The 5,636-nt window shown below is 42.4% G+C and overlaps 1 pseudogene; it reads left to right on the plus strand.

Annotated features, from left to right (window-relative positions):
* The first annotated feature begins 870 nt into the window (after window positions 1–870).
* Window positions 871–1,803, plus strand: LOC141167622 (olfactory receptor 5AR1-like; annotated as a pseudogene).
* The last annotated feature ends 3,833 nt before the right edge of the window (window positions 1,804–5,636 follow it).

Raw genomic sequence — 5,636 nt, forward strand, 5'->3', positions numbered from 1 at the left:
CCGCGCACGGTAGCAGAGTGGTATCCATGGTAAACAGCGGTTACTAGGGGCACACGCGCACTTAGTAACCCGATGTTTATCATGGTTACGAGCCTGCTCCTGTTTCAGCAGGCTGGTAACGAGAGCAGGACATCGTGGAACGATTCTTTCCACGATATCGCTGCTCCCCTGATCGCTGGTGAGCCTGCCTGTTTGACAGCTCACCAGCGACCACATAGCGATGCAGCAACGATCCCTGACAGGTCATATCCCCTCAATCGCCCACTGCAGCCTCTCTGTTTTCTTTGCTACTTTTTCCTTTTATTTTCAGTCTCATATTTACTGATTCGTCTGTATGTAGGTGTGCATGTTTATGTATGTGTATATATATATATCACACATTTGTATATACTATATATATGCATATGAAAACCCTTCCTACTCCTTTCCCTCTCATATCAATTGACCTTTCACCCCCTTTTTGTATTTGCTTCCCTGCCCAATATCTATTCCCTGGGTTCACCACCCCACTTTGACACCTCACAACCCTTTTTTACACTTCTATTTGTTACTACTCCACTTCTCACAAATTTCATTATTTGTGCTTAGGGGACATAAGTGTTTGATTTCCCTTTGTTACCCAAACACATTTTAATAAAAAAATAAACAAACTTGCGCTCTTGAGTTATATTCCATCTATGATGGTGGTAGGTCAACAACACCCATAGTCCTCCACAATGAACCAACACTGGCAAAGTACGAAAGTGATCTTTATAACTTGGGTAAACTGTCACCTCTATGACCCTGTACCTGCCCCGACAGAAGTTGTTTTGTGTTCCTCATGATGATACGACATTCTCAAAATTTTCTTAATGTTCATTTAAGAACCAGATGAATAAAAGTCGACCCATGATGTTTGAGTTTTCCGGACTGATCAATGATACGACTCTCGCCAGCTTCCTCTTCGTATTCTTCCTCCTGGTTTACATGATAACAGTGGTTGCTAACGTTGGGTTGTTCATCGCTGTCCATAAGACGCCCGCCCTCCACACTCCCACGTATTTCTTCCTCAGTTACCTCTCGATGGTCGACCTCTTCTACTCCTCAGTTATTGTTCCTAAAATGATTTCGGACCTTGTTTCCAGTAGGAAGGTAATCTCATTTTAAGGTTGTGCTCTTCAATTCTACTTCTTTGCTGCTTTGGCTAGTACCGACGTTCATCTGCTCTCGAACATGTCCTATGACCGATATGCCGCTATTTGTCATCCTCTACATTTTGTCTCCATGATGACCAAGACAAAATGTCTCTGTATGGTTCTCGCAGCTTTTTCTCTTGGCTTTTTGCAGTCGGCAGCACAAACCAGCTGTATGTTTAGTCTTCAATACTGTGGCTCAAATGTCATCGACCATTTTTATTGTGACATCCCTCCGCTGCTCAAACTGTCCTGCTCGGATATTGTCATGTGTGACATGGTCATCATGTTCCTCATTGGATTTTATGTCATAGGTTCACTGACCGCCATCCTGATTTCATACCTTTTCATCATCGTTTCCATTCTCAAAATTAAGTCTTCCAAGGGCAGACAAAAAGCGTTCAGCACCTGCTCCTCACACATCATCTGTTCCTCCATCTTCTTTGTCTCCGTGCTCCTCACTTACTTACACCCTCCTTCCAAAGCCACCAATAACCAAAGTAAGGTGGCTTCCATCTTTTATACCGTCATGACACCCATGTTGAATCCTCTTGTCTACAGCCTCAGGAACCAGAAGGTGAGAAGCTTCATTGTCCAAACTTTCCATGGTCTATGTAGTAAAAAGATCTAAATTCTCTAATTTTCTGGGACTTGTGTTGAGTTTATCTCAAATGAATTTCCATGATGTCGATATGAAACTGCAAAAAAGCTGTAATAAAGCTTTTATCTTCAGAAGATAATTGGGATTTCTTAACAAGATTAGTTGACTTAAAAGAGTACCTATCGACATTATGGGGATGCCCTTTTCATTTAAGAAAAGGGTGGTCAAAAGTGTTCAGAAGGATCTCTAATGCAAACATCAGCCAGGAAATTCTGGGTTGTGGTTTCCCAGCATGCGGAGTGGGATCCTACAACCTTCCACGGCCCTATTGCAGTGAATTTGCGATATTCTGTGTGTTATCAAAAGATTTACCACTTTGCGCTACCCCATATTTTACTATGCTGTTACCAAACTGCGACTACTCTCATGATGTTTGGTATCCACATAGTAAAGAATTCAGCAGGGAAGTACAAGATCTCGCAATAACACAAAAGATCTCGCGCTTTCACTGCAAGAGGGGCAGTGGAGGGTAGCAAGATCCCATGCACAACCCGGAAAGTTCCGGTCTGACTTTTGCTAGAAAGTCAGATCCTTTAGGGAGGCATTGGGGGTCCTTTGTGCACTTTTGACATTAACTTATATTTAGAAAAATTACCAGATTGGTAACATCTGCTCTGTAAGGCCCTTATACGTATTAAATCAAAATAGTAAACCTATTTCAGCAGGAGCGGCTAGCTCTCTAACGTGTATAGTGGTCTCTTAACTCTTTGCTGACAATTGGGTTGATTTACCGATCCTTTTCTTTCCCTCAGTGGTGTTTGGCATCGATTTTTGCTCCTCTTTCCATTCAGAGCTCATGCAGCTCGAATGCACATGTACATGGGAAAAATAGCTGTCGGATGCAAACATGGGAAGAACATACAAACACCTTGCAGATGTTGTCCTTGGTGGGATTTGAACCCAGGACTCCAGCGCTGCAAGGTTGCAGTGATAACCACTTGAGCCACCGTGCTGCCCAACATTGCAGTCTAAAGGGCAGTCGGCCAATCCACCAGTGATCATTCTGTGAAAGATTTTTTTGATCTGCAATATAGGTCTTTCCTCTTCTGGAGTTATCAAAAGTGTATATGTAATATATGGAAGAATGATTCAACGGACGTTCAGCCATTAACAACCTCTATCCAAGGTGTTTGGCCAATTCTAGACCAGAATTGGAGATGGCAACATGTCCTACAGTCTCTCGACACTTGCGAAAGTGACTGTCTACTATTGAGGTTGACTACACGGGTGACCTTAGAAATCCTCCACGGAGAATTTTCATCAATTGGTTTCTTTTGAAAAACATTTCAGCAAGTCTCCACAATCAGGGTGTGCACAGTCTTTATGGTGAAAATTGAGTGATGTGTGTAGTCCCGTTATATTGTGGTACTCGTGGTAGAGGTAGCAGCTTGTAACTGATCAAGATCATTTCCATAAATATATAAAATTATAATTGTATTTACATGGAAATTAAAAATCCCCGACTCCTCATTGTGATCTGGAGTAACGATGAGAAAGTATTAGACATCAGTCCTGATCGAGTCATAGTCCACCAGTCATGAGCAGTGACGCGCTTGGCCAAAACTTTAAAAACTAATTGTGCCAACTTGGCCATGAAGGATTACTTACATGGATCACTGATCCTGAATAACAGTGGCCACAATGCCCGGGTGTGTACAGGATGTAGCGGCGGTGCTGCGGCTATGCTTCTGGTGGATAAAGTTCTAAGACTAGTAGTAATTAACACTTTATTTCCGGACTACATGTTTCAGGGTCAAACTGACACCTTCGTCAGGTAGACTACTTTTAGGTCTTCGTGTTGGACCTAAAGTGCGCGCCCAGTGGGGGTATCCTCAACATAACAGTTTAAAAAAACACTTCTGTACATTTAATTATGAAACAATGATATAACAAAGTGATGACATGATATAAAAAAAAACAAGATTAATTATTACAATATACAAAAACTACTTTGAAGTAAATTATTGTAGACCGAGAGGGGGTACGGATTCACATGTGAGCAGTTCATTTAATGACAGATACTGGAACGTCACAGGGGCCGTGAATAAAATAGTAAGAATTCATAGTCTCAAAGAGAGTAAAGAGGCAGCGCAGACGATTTACATTAAGAACTATTATTAGTATGGAAAAAACCTTTTAGTCCGGCAACTTTACTGGATTGTGCTGTTTGCTCATAAGGAAAACTGGTGGTTTACAAAACTGGAAAGACGTAAATGTACTTGACTAAGGAGTAAAAGGTGCAACACACTGGGGTAAATCTCTGTTGGTGGTGAAGCCATTAGTCCTGCATTTTTTTTCAGAAGATCATTACCTACCAACTGTCACAGAGTTAAGCCTTTTCCAGTTTATAGTTGTAATTCGGGATTTATTAATATTTAGAAGGAGAACGGGGTCAGGATGCATTATTATTCCGTCGAGGATACCCCCACTGGCCATGGACTCAGCTTCTCACGCCTTTTTCAAATGCTTAAACTCCCAACGAAACAAGAGGATTTAGATGTATTAGACCTGACGAAGAGCTCATTTCGACCCCGAGACGCGCAATATGTTAAAGAAGCCCTCCTCCTCCCATCAAAATTTGTATCCTCTTAATAAATTGCAATCATTATATTATATAGCACTGCGTGCTTACAATATTATCACTGCCAAAGAACATTCACACTGGAAACGTACAAACCAGGTACACAAATACCTGAACCTGACAGATCCCTGCTCAGACTAGGAAAAAACCCTTCTCTGACACTGCTCTGTCCCTGCCTGACCATGGAGGTTGGCACCCTAAGATAACGATGGTGGTGTAAGAGGGTGTATAGAGATATGTGTGTTGGAGATGACTGTGAGTGGAGACCACACCTGTAACGATGACATCTGGCCACTAGATATCAGTGACACTCACTGTTGATCTAAATTTTATTAAGTGTTAACAAAACAATACTTGAATAATTTTATGAACGCTGCGATGCAAATAATAGACGGACTGTGCAGTGAAAAATGCAATTTTGCTGCTTGAGTTATAAAATACTTCCATTGCATCATTGCTCTGCCACTCAAGCTGAGGATGGATAAAGTTTGTTTGGTGGAGAGGGGTTGGGTTGCCCGGGAGAGGGAGCGGGGACATGACGTGTGTGGTCTGGGAGCTCCTGGTGGATGAGAAATAAAGGAAGGTCCGGAGTAGGCGAACCTGGTTCCCCCTTGGAGTGTAGCGGTTTCGTGCTCCTGTGATTGGTGACACCTGGGACAATAATCCTCTACTTCTGTTCGGTGAAGAGCGCGGGGAAGTGCAACAGTGGGATAACATTGAAAAGAGCCGGCCATCTTGTGAAGTGTGACCCGCGGAGGGTAAAGCACCCTATGTTTTAAACATGGATGAGGAACCTCATGTTCTTCTTCTTATTTTAAATTCTCCCTGACAGGTCCAACGAGTTAGTTAGGGTCAGCTAGGTGCTGAGACCAATCTAAATGACTAGTCTCTATGGGACGGTGAACTGTGGTCATCTTGTCAACGACTGTTGATAGCGCGGTGTGAAGTCTGGAAAGGCCACAGTCCGTGGTGAAGCCCCCGAGGCACCCACCTGTCTGGATTGAATTTCCCGCAGAGCATGCGAATCAAATAAATTTGCTATCATCTGTGTTCTTGTAAATGGGAATTGAATATGGTTGTTTATTTTATATGTTATTCTTGTTAGGTGAACTTGGGCTGTAATCCGCCTAACTGTACAGCTGAGTTTGGTCATATTGGGACCCCAGAAAATGTATTGATTGGGAATAGTATTAAGAATGTGAACCAGGAGAAAAGACACATA

This window comes from Phyllobates terribilis, unplaced genomic scaffold (assembly GCF_046119375.1).
Source record: "Phyllobates terribilis strain yellow unplaced genomic scaffold, ASM4611937v1 Scaffold_11__3_contigs__length_659146591, whole genome shotgun sequence".
NCBI lineage: Eukaryota > Metazoa > Chordata > Amphibia > Anura > Dendrobatidae > Phyllobates > Phyllobates terribilis.